The sequence below is a fragment of the Leopardus geoffroyi genome, chromosome B3, assembly GCF_018350155.1.
Source record: "Leopardus geoffroyi isolate Oge1 chromosome B3, O.geoffroyi_Oge1_pat1.0, whole genome shotgun sequence".
NCBI classification, from domain to species: Eukaryota; Metazoa; Chordata; class Mammalia; order Carnivora; family Felidae; genus Leopardus; species Leopardus geoffroyi.
In genome coordinates, this window is record NC_059337.1 from 14,841,604 (window position 1) to 14,860,864 (window position 19,261).

Consider the following 19,261-nt stretch of genomic DNA (forward strand, 5'->3'; position numbering starts at 1 on the left):
GGGAAGAGACGCCCAGGCCAGGAGGGAGGGCTTGCCAACGCGTTAACTCTTTCAGGCCCGTAATGGAATGTTCATACCGTGCCCTTGAAGGGAAGGCTAATAACTAGCATCCTAGAACCCACGGCGGGCATTCGATAAATCCTTAATATTCAGCCTTACAAGACTTGATCTCAGATGGACGGGGGCCCATACTCTGTGGATAGCCAGTTATGTCAATCTGGCAAAGGAGAATTTCAAGTTAAAGACCAAGTGTGATTTTGGATCTTGGATTGGATGCTAGAAAAGGGGGTAAAAATATATATATATAGGGGAAAATGTGAAATCTGATGAAGCCTGGAGTTCAGTTAATGGTTTTATACTTTATATATACACATGCAGCTACCTTCTTAGTATCAGGATTAGTATCAGGATTAGGGTTATGGAAAAGGTTAACATTAGGGCAGGCTGGGTGAAGGGTATGCAGGACTTCTCTGGACTATCTCTGAATTCTTCTGCAGCTCTAAGAGTCTTTCACAATAAAAAGGTCTTGGAGGGGGGCACCTGGGTGGCTCAGTTGGTTAAGCATTCGATTCGATTTTGGCTCAGATCGTGATCTCATGGTTGTGAGATCGAGCCCCACATCGGGCTCTGTGATGGCGCTGTGGAGCCTACTTGGTTTTTTCTCTCTCTCTCTCTGTCCCTCTCCCTCTGTCTCTAGCTCTCAAAATAAATAAACGTTTAAAAAAAACAGGTCTTGAAAGCAGTAGCAACTCCAATAATCAAGATACGAAACCATATTCTTTAAAAGCATCTGAGGGGAGCCTGGGTGGCTCAGTCAGTTAAGCAGTGACTTCAACTCAGGTCGTGCTCTCATGGTTCATGGGTTCAAGCCCTGCATCGGGCTCTGTGCTGACAGCACGGAGCCTGGAGCCTGCTGCAGATTCTGCGTCTCCCTCTCTGTCTGCCCCTCCCCTGCTCACACTCTGTCTCTGTCTCTCAAAAATGAATAAACATTTAAAAATGTTTAAAAGAAAAAAAGCATATGAAATGGAATAAAAAAAAAATGCATTACCTTCATCCACTGGCCAATAGGTTTTCTAACCCGTGCCCACTCGGTTTTCTCCATCTTCCTCCGGTGACAATTTCATGTGTAGTTCCACAAAACTCTATTTGAATCTCTGCTTTTATATCTTTTGCGCTTTCCGTTAGCTACTCATGCACAAATTCTTCCACTGTTGAACTCTCAAAGGAAAAGGACGGTGCCTTGTTTATCCTGTACCCTCAGAGTTATTTATTTGAAACCATTTGAGCATAGATCCACAGAAAGAACAGTCTTTAACAGAAATTACCATGATCTCATCCCAAAGAGTTATTATATAAATTAGATCGGATTGGCTGCTTTAAAAATGTCCAGAATAGGGGTGCCTGGTGGTAGAGCACGTGACTCTTGATATTGGGGTCTTGAGTTTAAGCCCCACATTGGGTGTAGAGAATACTTAAAAAAAAGAAATGAAGTTTTGGGGTGCCTGGCTGGCTCAGTTGGAAGAGCGTTCAACTCTTGATCTTGGGGTTGGGAGTTCGAACATCACCTTGGGTGCCCGGCTGGCTCAGTTGGAAGAGCGTTCAACTCTTGATCTTGGGGTTGGGAGTTCGAGCACCATCTTGGGTGTAGAGATTACTTAAAAATACAATTTTTTTAAAAAGTGCCCAAAATAACCAAGGCCAATATGTGGTAGAATTTATTTCTCTCCCATATCAGAGTGGTTCAGAAGGTTCTGTTTCTCAAGATGGTCCAGCAGCCCAGCTCCCTTCCATTTTATTTTCTGTCATGCCCTAGGGCATGGCCCATTTATTTTCTGTCATGCCCATGATTCATGACTCATGATTGCTCTTGACGGCCATTCCAAGATGGCTCCCCACTCTCATGCTCACATTTCAGCCCACCTAAGATGGGAAGGATGAAGTCGAGGGCCAGCAGCTTCCTTTTAAGAGCACAACAGAGCAGTTTCACAAAACATTTCATTCTTAGACGATAGGCCAGAATTTGTTCAAATGGCTGCACCTACTTGCAAGGGCAGCTGGGAAACATAGTCCAGTTAAATGGCTTTATGACCAAAACTAGGAGAAATGGGAAGACATTGGATATTAGAGGACAATTCTGAATCCCTGCCACAGTTCTTTTATCTTACAGAAATTTACCTAACAAGATATTTATTTTTTTCTTACAAAAGTTAATTTTAGAAAGCATATTAGTATTTTGTGTGATAGTATTACTGAGAGATCATTCACGTACCATAAAATGTATCCTTTTAAAGTGTACAATTCTGTGGCTTTCCATATATTCACAGAGTTGTACGATCATCACCACGATTTCAGAACATTTTCATCACCTCCCCAACTCCCCATCTCCCCACCTCTATCAAAAACTAGTCCAACTTCTGCCTTTATGCATTTGCGTAGTTTGGATATGTCATACAAAGGGAATCATACACTATGTGGCATGTTCCTTTAGTGTGACATATCTGTCTATGCTGCAACATGTATTAACACTTCATTCCTTTTTGCGATAATATTCCATTGTATGGATATACCACATTTTGTTGATCCAATCATCCGTTGATGGTTATCTGGGTTGCTTTCACTTTTTGGCTCTTATGATTAATGCTGCTAAGAATATTCCTGAAGAAATGTTTGTGTGGACATATGTTTTCAGTTCTCCTGGGTATGCATGTAAGCGTGCTGGGTCTGATGGTAACTCTTATGTCTAACATGTTGAGAAGTTGTCAATCTGATTCATGATTCTGCAAACAATGCACGAGGATTCCAATTTCTCAACTTTCTCACCAACACTTGCTATTGTCTGCCTTTCTGTATTTTAGCTACACTCGTGGGTGAGAAGTGAAATTTCGCTATGGTTTTGATTTGTATTTTTCTATGATCTTGACCATCTTTTCATGGGCTTATTGGCTATTTGTATATCTTCTTTAGAGAAATGTCCATTCAAACCGTCTGCCCCTTTTTAATTGGATCCGTGATCTTTCTAGGAATACCCTGTATATTCTGGATGTAAGTCCCTTATACATGATTTGAAAATATTTTCTCCTATTCCACAGGTTGGGTTTTCGCTTTCTTGATGGTGATTTGTGAAGTGTAAAGGCTTTAAAAAAAAACACCTTTAATAAAGTCTAACTTGCCCTTATTTGGTTTTTTTGGTTCATATCTAGGAAACCATTGTCTAATTCAGTTTTGTAGTCTTCTCTCTTTCCTTTTAGGACCATGATCCACCTTCAGGTAATTTGGGGATATGGTTGTGGGGGAGGGGATCCAACTTCATCCTTTTTTTTTTTTTAATGTTTTCTTTATTTATTTTGAGAGTGAGAGAGATAGAGAGTGATCAGGGGAGGGGCAGAGAGAGAGGAAGACAGAGAATCACAAGCAGGCTCCGAGCTGTCAGCACAGAGCCCCATGTGGGGCTTGACCTCACGAATTGTGAGATCATGACCTGAGCCTAAATCAAGAGTCAGACACTTAACCAACTGAGCCACCCTGGCACCACCCCCCCCCCTCCGCCAACTTCATTCTTGCATATGTATTCCCAGTTGTGCTAGCACCAATTTTTGGAAAGATTCTTCTTTGTTCCATTGAATCATGTTGGTTTCCTTGCCAAAGGTCAGTGAACTGTATGTGTTAGGATTTATTTCTGGATTTTCAATTCTATTCCATTGATCTAATTAATTGTCTATCCTTATTCCAGAACCACAGTCTTCATTAATGGTACTTCACACTAAGTTTCAAATTGGGAAATGTGAGTGCTAACTTTCTTCTTTTTAAAAAATCATTTGGCTATTCTGAGTCCCTTGCATTTCTGTTTAAATTTTAAGAACACCTTGTCAATTAACGTAACATAAAAAAAGCAAAAAACAAAAAGCAAACAAAAAAGGCAGCAGGGATTTTGAATGGAATTTGTTGAATCTGTAGACCATCTGGGAAGTGTTACTATTTGAACAATATTGTCTTCCAATCCATGAACATGGCATGCCTTTCCAACTATTTAGATCTTCTTTAATTTCTTCCAGTGAGATTTGGTAGTTTTTAGCATATAAGTCTTGTACTCCTTTTGTTAAATTTATTTCTCAATATTTTATTCTTTTTGGCACTATTAAGAATGGAATTTTCATTACTAGTTTCATTACTAGTGCATAAAAACACAGTTGATTTTTGTCTATTGACCTTACATTTTGCAAAACTCACCTATTAGCTCTAGTATTTTTTAGTGGGTTCTTTCGGATTTTCTGTAAACAAGATCAGTCATCTTCAAATAGAAATAGTTTTATTTCCAACTATTGCTGTTAAATTGTCTATTTTGCCCTTCAATTCTGTCAGTTTTTTGTTTAATATATTTTGGGATCCTGCGTCAGCCCGGGGAGGTAATATGTTTATCATTGTTTAGTCTTCCTGAAGGACTGATATTTTTAATTTTGTAAAATGTCATTTTTTACATCTGGTAACAGATTTTGTCTTCAAGTCTATTTCATCTGCATTCGTATAGCCATCCCGACTCACTTTTGATTACTGTTTACCTGGTATACGTTTTCCTACCCTTTTACTTTAAACCTATTCGTGTCTTTGCTCTGAAGTGTTTCTTTTGCAGACAGCATGTAGGTGGATCATGTTTTTATTACCTATTTTGCCAGCCTCCGCTCTTGATTGAAGTGGTTAGTCCATTTACATTAGGTAATCACTGATAAGGTAGGATTTACAGCTACCATTTTGCTCTTTGTTCTCTATATATCTTTTGTGTTTTTTGGTTGTACGATTTATCCATGACTGTCCTTTCTGTGTTAATCTGATATTTTACAGTTTACTATTTTAATGCCCTGGCTGCTTGTTTTACTATTGTTGTTGTTGTTGTTGTTGTTGTTGTTGTTATGTTCTTAGTTGCCCTTAGTGATATTAAAATCAACATCCTAACTTACTCTAGCAAATCTTTCATCTCAGTTTTTGTACTTTTCAACTTCAGATTTCCCATTAGATTATTTTTTTTTTTAATAATTTCTATCTCTTCACTAATATTCTCTACTCGGTAAAACACCATTCCCATACTTTCCTTGAATTATTTAGATATAATTTCCTTTAGTTCTTTTAAAGTCATTGTCTACTAAGTCCAACATCTGGTCTACTGCAGGAACAGCTTCTTTCACTGATTTTTTCCCCTGGGTATGGGCCATACTCTCCTCTTTCTTTAGAAAACTGGGCCGTTTTAGGGGCACCTGGGCGGCTCAGTCGGTTGGGCGTCTGACTTCAGCTCAGGTCGTGATCTCACAGCTCATGAGTTCCAAACCCACATCGGGCTAGCTGCTGTCAGCACACAGCCCACTTCAGATCTTCTGTCCCCCTCTCTGCCCCTTCCTGCTTGTGCTCTCTCTCTCTCTCTCTCTCAAAAGTAAAATAAAATCTAAAACTTAAAAACCAGAAAACTGGACAGTTCTTGTAAAAAATATGAAGTGGCCCCTCTGGAAATAAGATTCCCCCTCCACCCCCACCTGAGCTTATTGTTGCTGAAGTTTTTAGTTGGTGTTGCTTGTTTGCTTAGTGACTTTCCTGAAACAGGTTTGTGAAGTCTACAGTCTGTGTCATGTGAAGTCGCTATTTAGCTCCTAAGGGGTCGGCTCGTGGCTAGAGGAGATTTCCTTAAATGATTTGAGCTAAGTCTCCCCACCTTTGCCAAGGCAAAGATACTTTCAGTGCTCAGCCACGTAGCTGAGAACTCCCCCTTAGCCTTCACTTCCTGCTTACACAGAGACTCCAGGTCACCAGAGGCGAGAAATTGGAGCCTTCTTGGGTCTTTCGTGGGCATGCACCTAGCCCTGCACTTGCATGTGGGCTTCTAGATTTTCAAGAACACATCGGAGCTTTTCAAAACCCTCTGTGGACGTCTCATTCCCCAGTTTTCCATGTTAATGTTCTGCTTAGTCTCTTGGTAGCTCCAACTGTAGTCAGCAGCTCCGAGAGCTGCCATGTTAAACAATGCCACTGATTGTTTTTAACAAACACCCTAGAGAAAAGGCTATTTGTACAGAGTGAGGTTCGAGTCAGGTCAAATAAAGACAAACTGTGAGACAGGTCAAATGGTGAGAGTTTTCTGGGGAAGGGGTCTTTGGGGAGATTCAAAACCATTTTCCTCTTTCAGCGGCTGCTAGGCTACTTGTTTTTATAGCTACCATACTTATGAGGCTGTTGGTTTTCAAGGCTACTACAGAACTGGAGGGACCCCAACGCACCGTTCGTACATGATTTAGCCATCGTCCTTGAATAAACACTCTTCGGATTACTGCAAACCTTTGGTTAATTTCCAGAGCCCTGAAAAAGTTGCTTTTAGTGATTTTTGCCAGGATTCTTATTGCTTTTATGGAGGGGTGAGTTTTGCTATGTCTGCAATCTACCTTTCCAGAATTGATGTCTCACAGAATTGCGTTTCAATCTAAATAAAGGTATATCTTCAAACTTTGCAATCATGGCATGGGTTGAGTTAAAATGTAACTATGGCAAAGGATGTTGTTCTTCTTGAAGTCCAAAACAGTTGTTAGCCAAACCCAGAAGTGAGTCACCAAACATTCCCTTGTAGAAAATTACTTAAAATTATAATCTTAAATTTTTAGGATACCCATGCTAATCCTCCAAATATTTGAATTTCAGCAAATATTGATGGGTTCCATATTGCACGCAAGTACCCATGTCAGTTGCAACGGAAAATCCAAAGATATGATACATAGAATCGGCTCTGAAAAGACAAAGAATACACACATGCCAGAAACTAAATAATGGCAAAGATATGTGCCTCCCATCGGTCCATAGGCAACACGAGGCCAGAGATACGTGTGTGTGTGTGTGTGTGTGTGTGTGTGTGTGTTCTTTGCCTCTTACCTCGTCTGTGATTTGCAGAAGCCCCACATCTCATCTTTCTGCCCCTTCATATTTCCCCCAAAATCCTGCGTTCTTTAAGAGGTTTTGCATGCCTTAGCCCTTGCTTAACCCAGAAGCTGTCAGATCTAGGGTAGATGAAGCATAATGTCCAATCCTGTTTAGCAGAGGTTGAAGGGGCTGTACAGCCAAAGCCTGGGCTCCATGAAATACAGGATCTGTTTTCATCTCCCCTACAAGCAGGAAGTGAAATCTTCCTTCCCAAAGTAGTTCAAACTCTGTCGGCACTCTACTCCATGTGATCTTTGAACTTGGGCTGAGCTAGGTTTTATCCCGACTCTTCTACTTATTAGCCTCAAGACTTCAGACAACAGTCACTTTATGTCCGGCTTGTAAACTGAGAATACTAAGGCCTACCACTTGATTTGTAAATGAAATAAGATGAAATATTTACATCATCTGGCCCACAGAAAACACTCCCTCCATGTTTACTCATATTCTCCAAGCAACACATCCCCTGTTGGGCCATCTGGAGGGGGTGAGTCTTATCCCGATGGTTCTACAGATTTGCGAAGACCAGTTTCGCATCATTCTTGTTCCGTCGCACACGACACCTCTCCAGAGAGGCCTTCCCTGACCACCCATCCGAAAGAAACTCGCTCTTGGTCACTCTCTGTCCCGTTCTGGGGGTGGCCAATAATCCCAGTCTGCCTGGAACCAGGGGGCTTCCCAGGATGGACTGTCTGTGCTAAAACCGGGACAGAGCTAAGCGAACCTGGAGAAGTCGGCGCCCCTACCAGCGTCCTGCTGCCTTTTGTTTTCTTTTTTCAGAGTCTTTGCCACTATCTGGCACCACTAAGTTTACTTGCTTGTGTTCTCATTTCCTTCCAACTAAAATGTGAGCCCCTTGAGGGCAGGGACCGGATTTCATCTGGGTGCTTCACCGTCGTATTTGGATGCCCACAGCACTACTTGGCACATAGTAGGTACTAACTAGCTGTTTGTTGGAAGACTGAATGAGCCGTTAATTGATTGGCTGACTCGTTTTTTTTTTTTTTTAATGCTCACCCTTTGTGGCACTTGGGTGGCTCAGTCGGTTAAGCGGCCGACTTCGGCTCGGGTCATGACCTTCTGGTCCGTGAGTTCAAGCCCCACGTCGGGCTCTGTGCTGACAGCTCAGAGCCTGGAGCCTGCTTCCCATTCTGTGTCTCCCTCTCTCTCTGCCCCTCCCCCACTCGTTCTCTCTCTCTCTCTCTCTCTCTCTCTCTTTTAAAAATAAAGACATTAAATTTTTTTTTTAATTCCCACCCTTCTATTTCCCAGGTTTGAACAATATAAATGCATAAGGAACACAGTTTTGTATGACACCACAATTAACTTAAAAAAAAAAAAAAGGCATTTTGTACGGTCATAACGACTGAGTGAGCCGTAAGCCCTTGAACCTGTGTGGCAGTGAGAACCTCAGACAGCTGTGTTCCTTTTCTTCTGATCCCAAACAATATAATTAAAAAGGATTCACTGAAATGTAGACGTTTCTACCATTTACCCTGGAATGTTGGCTCTAGCCAATATACCCCAGTCTGTAAATACAAGATTAGCATCTGTGAAGGGAAAACTCCCCTTCTATAAAACTGCATTCAAAAGAAAATCTCCACCTCTTTTTCCGTTATAGAAGCAGCAGCATTACTCGTAAGACCCATAATTACCTTAGATGTTCCACAAGGATCTAAGAGCTACAAAACGTTAAAACACAATCGGAGACCACATCTTTGGACTCCCCAAATGAACCAGATACCGATGATGCCCTTTTCCCCCACTATCAGTTTACTATATAAATGAGAAGGCATAAAGTAGTTTCAGATTTAATTAAAGTAATTGACTGAATTGCATTTTGTCGTGGTGACAGTCATTAACATTCCTGACCTCTCTGTCACATGGATGTGCCAGAGAATGTTTCCGATGGATATTTATTATGAATATTACCATCAATAAGCACCGTCAACATATTAAAATTAATTTTAACTTCTTTCTGGAAGACTGAAAGCGCCAGCGGCCGCCGAAAACCATCCGTCCTAAATCATTTTTTATCGATTCCACACGGCGAGGCCTCCAGCACAACTAATAGGGAATTTTATGTGTGTGTCGGCAAGTTTCTCTCTCTCGAAAATATTTAATTTTATTTTATATCTGACTCCGGTGGCGCTAATCACATAACCATCTCGGCCGGGGCCCTGGGATTCAGGTCCCCACCGGCGGCTGCCAGGGCTGTGCCCACGCTGGCTTGTTTCACGGGCACGTGCGTAACTCCGCGACCCGGGGGACGTCGGGGCTGATTTTGACGGCTGGCAAAGAGCTGCACAAAAGACAGGCTGTGGTGCATCAAAAGAAGCGAGCCTACAGGTGTTCTGAGCTGGGCTAACTTGTGTGTAGAGCAAACAACCGAGCTCTGGAATTTGAGCCTCTAAAGTGTTATCAGTTGAGCACCTGTCCCGGAGGAAGGACAACACCTTTCATTCCATGACCCGCGGGCGGGTCGGCTCCGGGCTGTGTCGAGTTACAGCCGATCCGATTTAGGCACGCCGGCTGAGGCGCTCCTGCTCCAGGGCACGCTGCCAAGGGCTCAAGGTGAACGTCGGCAGAGACTATCTCCCTCCCCATCTCCCTCTCTCCGTGCCCTCCGCAGCGATGTGCCTCTCCCCGTCTCCTCCTACGGCTAGCACTTACCCGAGCATCCGCGGTGCGCCAGGCGCTGTCCCAGGTTTTCAGGACCGCACCGCCTCTCCCTTCTCCCAGCGACACCACAAGGCCTCGAAAGACGACCCAGGGCACGTAGGTGCACCCTGGTGCACCCCAGGTCACGTGGGGCGAAGTGGCGGGACGGGGATCCGAAGCCGGGTTGTGTTTGGACGCCAGAACACCTGCCATTTCCGAGGCGTGCACAGGTTGCCGCCACCCCCTCACCCTGCCGGCGGTCGTCCGTCCCCCCAAGGAGCTGGCCTCCTGGATGCCGTCCTTGACCCGGTGTCTTGGGGCTCGGCCCTCGTTCAGCCCTTCTTCCGTGGCCCCACTCACCAGCCACCAAGTTTAAAACCCGTCTCTCGGGGCGCCTGGGTGGCGCAGTCGGTTAAGCGTCCGACTTCAGCCAGGTCACGATCTCGCGGTCCGTGAGTTCGAGCCCCGCGTCAGGCTCTGGGCTGATGGCTCAGAGCCTGGAGCCTGTTTCTGATTCTGTGTCTCCCTCTCTCTCTGTCCCTCCCCCGTTCATGCTCTGTCTCTCTCTGTCCCAAAAATAAATAAACGTTGAAAAAAAAAAAAAAAAAACCCCGTCTCTCCCTTCTGCTCCTTCTTCCTTCCCACCACCCCTCAGACTCCGCCTCCTCACTCTCAGATCTTTCCCACCGTCTCCATCACCGGCCCAGTCCAGCCATTCTCGACTGGGGACAAGTCTACGTCGCAGGGGGCATCTGCCTGGAGTAGTCACAACTTGGGGGGCAGGGGGGCAGGGGACGCCGCTGCCCTCCAGTGGGTAGAGCCTGGAGAGAGGGCTCCGTGCCCAGGACAACTCCCGAAAGGCAGGTTATGCAGGGCAAGACGTCAGCGGTGCTGAGGTTGAGAAAACCCAGCCTAGCCCAACCCGGCACCCCGTCTCTTCCCCGAACTATTGTCATAGCCCCAACCCATCTCTCCAAAGCCATCGGACCCTCCTGAGCCCATTGCCCACCCCCCACCCTGCCAGAAGGACCTTGTAAAAACGCACACGCAATGCCTCCCCCTTCAAACCCACTGGTAGCTTCCCTCTGCGGATAAAATCCACACTTGAGCTGGCCGGGAGACCCGGCCTGTTTCTTTACCACCATCAAGCCACTCTTTCCCTTTATCTCGGCTTTCTTCTCGTGCCTTTTGCCTTTCGGAGTTCCTCAGCCCGTGCGCCTCTCACATTCCCCTCCTACCTTGGCTCAGATTTCCTCTAGACATAGAGGACTCTGCTGAGTTCCCCAACTCGCCATCGACACACCCCGCTATGGTTATCTCTTATCTCGTAGCTTTGACATCACCGGGCACGTTATATATTCCTTTGCCGCCGTCGTTGTTTTCTCCCTTCCCCAGCGAGGCTTGAGTTCCGTTACAATTGAGATGTGTCGTCTCTTGTTTGCTGTTGTATCACAACCTCCTGTAACTGTGCCCAGCACATAGCAGGTGCTCAATAGGCATTTGGGGGGGGGGGTTGAAAAATATAGAGGCACAGAGATTGCGGCGTGGTCTTAATTCCCATATGTTTCCCACGTTCAGCGTAAAAGGACCCCTGACATTTTCTGTTGCCGGACTAGCATAACAGAGACAATCACCTGCCAAGATTCCAGAGAAACCTCACCGAAAGCAAATAAAATGCTGATTCCGCCCAGCCGCTGACTGACAGCTGCAGGTACGCTGAACATCCGGGCCGTGTAGACCACCAGGCAGGCAAGTCAGCCACGAGCAAGGACCACACACCTCTTCCCACAACGCACAGCATTCGCATTGAACCACAAATCAGAAGCACCGGGCGATTTCCTCGTTTGCGGATGGGATTTACTATCGAAATCTGGGTGGACCAGAAAATCCAGGGAGCCTGGTCGTTATAGCCACGGGCCGTCCACCTCTGGGCAGTAGACCATTCCTTGCTGGGCCGCAGGTGCACCTGTCTCTGCCTTCGCAGGGAGAGAGGCAGCCTCTCTGGATGCCGAAATATCAGAATATTGAGAGATGCGAATGTCCTGGAACGCTGGACAGGTACAGTCACCATAACAAATAAAGGAGAAATAATTTCGGAGCAGTAGTAAATGAGGACAATGATGATGGTTATAGTAAGAGCAGCTGGAATGGGCTGATTGCTTACGATATGTCAGATACTATATACGGTCTCATTCAGTGTTCGGCACGGGGAGTTTTTTTGTTTGTTTGTTTTTTTTAATGTTTATTTTTTGAGAGAGAAAGACAGAGCAGAAGCAGGGGAGGGGCATGAGAGACAAGGAGACACAGAACCCGAAGTAGGCTCCAGGCTCCGAGCAGTCAGCACAGAGCCCGACGCGGGGCTCGAACCCGCAGACTGTGAGATCGTGACCTGAGCTGAAGTCAGAGGCTTAACTGACTGAGCCACCCAGGCGCCCCAGAAACGGGGAGTTTTATAGATGGGAAAACTCAAACACACTGAGGCTGGGTAACCTGCCGCCCCCCATGAGGCTGGTGAGCTGCAAAGCAACGACATGACTGTTGGCTTCCAAAACTCAGGTTCTTTCGTCATTTTGCCTTTCCATGTAAAAAAGGAGACCACGCATCCTTCCAAGAGCCTTCTAAGCGACTTCCGTGACTGTAAAGACGGAAAGAGTAACACGGAAAGCATAAAAGGGAACAATACGAGGAGTAAATAAATAACAAACAACCCAGTCTCCAAGTGCTTTTAAAGCGAGGAAAAGAACAATATCCAGCTGAGCTGGGATCATCATGCTGGGCTTCACGAAGGAGGTGACGATTGAGTTGGACGTGCTTAGAAGGAGGGAGAGGGTAACGAAGAGTTTTGCAAAAGGAGAAACGGCATAAGGAAAGCTGTGCCGTGAGAAATTCAAAAGACATATTTGGGGTTAAATAGACCAATGTGGCAAAAGCGAGAAGGTTAGCCAGGGTAGTGTTTCCCAAACCTTTCAACATGGTGCCCCTGCTTGTTATGCACAGAAAAGGGATTTGATGTTCACCGTGTTTGGGAAATGCTAAGTCAAACAAAAGTTTGCAGGACTTATCAGAGCCTTTAGTGAAGTTAACTGCATCGGGAGTCTCCAGGACAGGATATAATTATAATGCTGGCTTTGTTTTACCAATTCATTTGACTAGTGGGCCCCCCCCCATTTTTCTACAGAGCCCCAGTTATCATCTCATTGAACTGGCAGTCCGTGGAACCAGTTTGGTAAGTTCTATTTGTGCAAACATCATGGATAACAGCACAGGAAAGCCTGACAGGGACCCTTCCGCGGAGGGCCTCGCTGCTGCGTTCGGGAGGTCTGTGACTGTAGCACCAGGGAGCTAGGGAAGGCTTCCGGACAGGGAGCAGTTGTTTGAGAAGGCCGGTCTGGCAGGAGAGGAACGTATCAGACCCAGGACAATCAAAGGGAACGACTGTGCAGTCCACCTGGGAGGTCATGAGGGTCCAAACCCCAGGAAACCCTCTCTCGATCCCTTTCCATTACTCCAGGTTCTTGTCACCAACACTCTGAGGCCCTCATCCATTTCCAGAGATTGTTCAAACACCCACGGCCATGGCTGCGAGGGGGGATGGGGGCAGTCAGCGAACGCTGTTGGGAGGCCGGCAGAGAACCTGTGGAAACGAATCTGATCATATCACTACTTTAAAACCCTTAGGGGCGCCTGGGTGGCTCAGTCGGTTAAGCGTCCGACTTCTGCTCAGGTCATGATCTCGCGGTCCGTGAGTTCGAGCCCCACGTCGGGCTCTGTGCTGACAGATCAGAGCCTGGAGCCTGTTTCAGATTCTGTGTCTCCCTCTCTGTCTGCCCCTCCCCGTTCATGCTCTGTCTCTCTCTGTCTCAAAAATAAATAAACGTTAAAAAAAAATTTTTTTTTAAATAAAACCCTTCAATGGCTCCTCATCTTTCTTTTTTTTTTTTTTAATTTTTTTTTTCAACGTTTATTTATTTTTGGGACAGAGAGAGACAGAGCATGAATGGGGGAGGGGCAGAGAGAGAGGGAGACACAGAATCGGAAACAGGCTCCAGGCTCTGAGCCATCAGCCCAGAGCCTGACGCGGGGCTCGAACTCACGGACCGCAAGATCGTGACCTGGCTGAAGTGGACGCTTAACCGACTGCGCCACCCAGGCGCCCCTCCTCATCTTTCTTAATGGCCAAAAGAAAATATTGACCCTGGCCCACACGGGCCTTTCCGCCTCTCCTCCACACCCCAGACTGTGCCCACCTTTGGCCACAAATTCCCGGTGGGACAGCCTTCCCGGACGCTTCCCTTGACTGTCGTCCTTGTGAGGTCAGAAACACGTCCGTTTTTACTCCTCCCAGTGGCCAGCACATAGTAGGAGCTCCAGAAACTCTGTCAAGCGAGTGCACGGATGGGCAGCTTATCCCCTGGAACAGATGGGGGGTGTGTTTGGATACCTTCTAGCACATTCAAGTGACTTCCAGACCAATCCCCCAATATCAAGATTAACACTCTGTAAAACAAAACCTCTCCGGTGCCTACACAACTCTTTCTATTTGCCTTTATAACTCACGTGACGTCTCATGTTTCTGTGAGTCAGAACCTCCAAGCTGGCAAGGATTCCATTTGTCATTTCTCCACAGGCAGAAACCCAAACACCGCCATCTCTGATTGCTTTATCCCTCTTCCTATTCACAGATCGCCCCTCGGGAGGCATCACATCTTGATTTTCCTTCCTGGCTGCTAACACCTGTCGAATTATGAAACGGCGCGCATTTCTTTTCCCAATTCTTACCTCTCCTTGACCAAAATTTCAGGGGGGATTTCAATCAGGAGAGTCACAGCAGATACCTGCCCCTCCTGCCCCCGCTTCTGTCTCCCGAGGAACCTTCCTTATTGAGCTGCTTATGTAGGTTAAACCACACCATTTGTTTTCTGCGTTTCAGAAGAATATTCGAGATCCTCAGAGTCTTCCAGATTTAACCCACACTAAATTTTTCTTCTCATCTCTCATACTGTCAACGAACGGACGGTTCAAGCTGCCCCGAGTTGTGATGAGCTTCAGTGTCTAGAATCAAGGATTATTTCATTGTTGCTACCGTTTCCCACTGACCACACTCTTTTCACAACTTCAGGCGGTGGCTTGTGCTGCTTGCCTCTTGCTCGGGCCAGCCAATCCGAGGTTTCAAATTGAGTAGGGCTCTTAGACACTGATTTGGATGTTAAGGGGTGGGGGGGGGGGGGTCGGGTGACATTGGGGCTTTATTATGCCACGACGTCAGTTCTGTTACTACCACTCTTTCTAAGATACATTTGTGGAGACCAATGAATGCTTTGAGTTTCCTTCTGGAAGAAACCTTTCCTTCATTAAAAAATGCCAGATAAGGGGCTCCTGGGTGGCTCAGTCAGGTAGGCGTCTGACTCAGCTCGGGTCATGATCTCACGGTTTGTGGGTTCGAGCCCCCCCTTCAGGCTCAGAGCCCGGAGCCTGCTTCGGATTCTGTGCTTCGGTTCCCTCTGCCCCTCCCCCGCTCGCGCTCTGTCTCTGTCTCTCGAAATAAATAAACGTTAAAAAAAATTTTTTTTTTTAATGCCAGATAAGCCCCAGGGCATTAAGGTTTTGCACACAGATCTGACCACCCTGCCGGGCCTAGAAACATTTCTCTGCAGTGCTTCCAGAAGGCATCCTGCCCTGATGATTCAGCCCCAGGCACACCCAGAATTCCTCACACCGCACCTCTTACAGCTAGAAAATATTTCTCTGCATCCCTAGGCTAGCGCTTAAGCCAGAAGAGTGGGTCACAGAACACTTGCAGCCAGCTGAGCCGTTCTTAGGCGTGGTTTGTGAAGCTTTGTCTTGAGAACGGTCTAAAATGAATGACCGATGTGGCCACCCTCTGTTTTCCCTTTGTCTCCAGAAACCCCCGGAATGTTCTCCGAGATGCCAGGAGGTAAATTAAAAGCCCCACTCATTTATGTGTGCTGCCCAGCCGTGGTCCGTCAACATCAGCACCTATCTTTGGACATTGCCCAGATAAGTTATATTTGATCTAGGGACCTATCGGTGAATTGTAGGTTATATCTAATTACACTCGTGAGCCAGTGTAAGTCAGGAACAAACCTTTCTATTTCACTCCAAAATACCGTGAAACCCCTTCAGGGAGTCTCATGATTATACTGTAGGGGTTTGTATGAACCAACGAGGGTAAATAATTAGACTATATTGTTAATTAATATTGCAGTGCCTTCTAGCACAAAGATATTTAAGATTATGATGGTATTGAAGTAACAGTAAGTGGAGAAACTCTTGCTGTTGACGAAGCCAGGAGGAACAAAGAAAGTTTTGTCAGACTGACAAAAATACCCTGCAATTTTGGCAATCTGATGTCAAAAGTTTTGAGCGTGTTTAAAGGAAGTTTTCAATTTAGCCAGTGCTCTGTTTGCCAAAATGAATGTTGGTCTTTATTACCAAAAAGAAATCCGGAGAAAATGAAAGGCAGGTACTGTACATTTCTACTTGGCATGACAGCAAAACTTTTTGTAATCATGTGAACTTTCTGGAAATAATAACAATTAACGCAGATTTCAGAATGGGCACTGTTTCAATTTTTGTTTCATTAAGCTGCGTAAAAATATAAGCTCATGAAAAAGCCAGTTCAATTAAAGCGTGAACTTTTCATGATTTCTAACACATTTTACCTATTTTTAATTGATGGAAGTGTTACCGTATTTTGCCAACCCAAGAGTTTTTCACACTTCTTTAATTCAAACCAGCTTGATTTTTGCAATTCAAATAGACAGGTTATTATTTGGCATTAACTGGAAATCAAATAAAGCAATAGTAAAATTTATTAAATACATCACAATGCACACATTATTTCCTAAAGAAATTTATTGTACACCATCAAAATACAGGAAATCAATTTTTGTTTCACCGTAGCTAATCCTTACAACTCCTTAATGAGGAGGATACTAATATTCTGCAAAGATGATTTGGCAAGGGAGCAAATCTAAGCTTTAAAAAGTTACCTAACTTGCCCAAGGTCATATAGCAAGCGCAAGGTCCATGATCCTAACACAGGTAGTCTGGCCACCTGTCATATCTTCTATAGGCTGAAGATAATAAGTTCCTTGAACAAGGGTTGTATCTTCCTTTTTCTTTTTTTTTTCTTGACATATTAATTTATATGTTTTTTTTGTTTGCTTGCTTGTTTTTTTTGTTTTTTTTTCCTCCCGATGCACTGTTCCTGGACAAGGCACCTATTAGTAAATCTAGTTAATGGCTTGTTTTCAGCTTTCTATTAAACACAGCTCTCTACAACCTGCATCTCTATACATTTACGGTCGAGCACCCTTAATGTTAATTACGGTGACCCCTAAGACATGGCTAGATAGCAAAGAGTCATCTGAAGCATCACAGAAAGGTGGTTATGTCCACGTGTATCTTGAGCTACAGATTAGTTTCTCCAACTATTGAATGAGTTGATCAACGCTGTTGGTCTTATAGACACCACAATTATATCACAGCCCAAAATGAATCAACTTTTTCACCTTCTACTCAAAATCTCTCTTCGCCCGAGCTTCCCAACTAGACCCCAGGGAGTAACCCTCAAGTACTTTTTTTGTGTCACTCACCCCCATTTGGTCACAGAGTATCCATTCTACCCGCGAATTGTCTTTCGGTTCCATTCCCTCCTTTACGTCTTCAGTGCCTTGATTCTGACCCTTATGTTCTTCTGCCCAGAAGATTTTTAACAACTTGGTTACAGGCCACCTTGCACCCAGTCTCTCACGATTGGTATTCTTCCTCACAGGCGCCCACAGTTTCTCAAACAGAAACTATTCACTTCTTTCTTCAATTTTTTTAACGTTTATTTATTTTGAGAGAGATCGGGGTGGGGGGGGAGGGGCAGAGAGAGAGGGAGACACAGAATCGGAAGCAGGCTCCAAGGCTCTGAACTGTCAGCACAGGACGCAAAACTCACGAACCGCGAGATCGTGACCTGAACCGAAGTCGGACGCTCAACCCACCGAGCCACCCAGGTGCCCCAGAAACTGTTCACTTCGTAAAGACAGCTGACAGCTGTTCCTGCCTTAAAGAAGTATTTGCCACCGTAAGATCCGTGGAACTCTGAAAACACTGTGAATAGGGAAAGACAAATAGGTTTAAGACAAGCTCTTGGAGTGGCAACTGGATGGCTCGGTCGGTTCAGCGTCCAACTTCAGCTCCGGTCATGTTCTCGAGGTTCACGGGTTCAAACCCGCGTTGGGTTCTGTGCTGACAGCTCAGAGCCTGGAGCCTGCTTCGGATTCTGTGTCCCCCTCCCTCTCTTCCCCTCTCTGCCCCTCCCCCGCTCATGCGCCGTCTCCCTCTGTCTCTCAATAATAAATAAATGTTAAAAAGTTAAAAAAAAAAAAAAAAAAAAGACAAGCTCTTGGAAATGTATAAGGCAGAGTCATATATTAAAGGCCCTGAGAAGTCCTGCAGGAAAGAACCCCATCCAACAGCCTAACCCCGCCTTCCCTACCTTGTATTTGGCCTTAAAACCCCCTGTTTTCACAAACAATACCAATTACCACCTCAAGGAACCAGTGTTCTTCGAAGGATAGCTTGAGAAAATACCGTCCTACCAGATACATTCACTGCCATGCCAGCTCAGCCGCATGATTCACCACCTTCCTCAACCAATTACCAATTAGCCATGTTCATGGCTCCTTCCAAGGCGATCACGTACTCATTTTGTCGAGTTAAACACGAAGCCCCTTCAGAGCAGAAGGTATGTTCCCCGATGTTTCGATCTGAAGAACTTTTCCTAACGACTTCAAGACCGAGCTCAAACGTTCGCACTGCTCTCAAGCTCTCCTCGAGCCGCTCCTCCGTGCTGCTCCGCTGTGGGCCATCGTTCTAACACGCATTTGTTCACAGGCTCCCCTTCCCAACGAGGTTTTTAGGCCCTTTTATATTTGCATCTGGAGTACCGAGCGCTAGCTCTCCTTGGCTCTGAGGAAGTTAATTTCCAAAGAGTTGCATCGAATCCTTTTCGAGGATGAGGCAGACCTGTCAGAGGAGGATAAATGAGGCAGCATTTAAAACCATTTAACACCTTGCTCGGCACTCTCAATAAGAGTGTATCACATTTGGGGCGCCTGGGTGGCGCAGTCGGTTAAGCGTCCAACTTCAGCCGGGTCACGATCTTGCGGTCCGTGAGTTCGAGCCCCGCGTCGGGCTCTGGGCTGATGGCTCAGAGCCTGGAGCCTGTTTCCGATTCTGTGTCTCCCTCTCTCTCTGCCCCTCCCCCATTCATGCTCTGTCTCTCTCTGTCCCAAAAATAAATAAACGTTGAAAAAAAAAAAATTAAAAAAAAAAGAAAAGAGTGTATCACATTTGATTCTGCTGCTCCTGGATTTTACAGTTTATAGAAATAAAAAGAGGAACCACTTACATGAAATTAATAACCAGCTCAAAAATCAGTTACTCAGTGTATTTTGGACAGATCTATTTGTCTCTGCCATTCTCCATGTTAAATGAAAATTAAAACACACTCTTTAAAAACAAACAAAAAAGCCCTCCTAATTCAGCAGAACAGCATTCAGCAATATGCATCCGAAGCCACTAAAATGTGCTGACTCAATTTATTGTCCAAAGTTTAGCAATTTGAGACCAC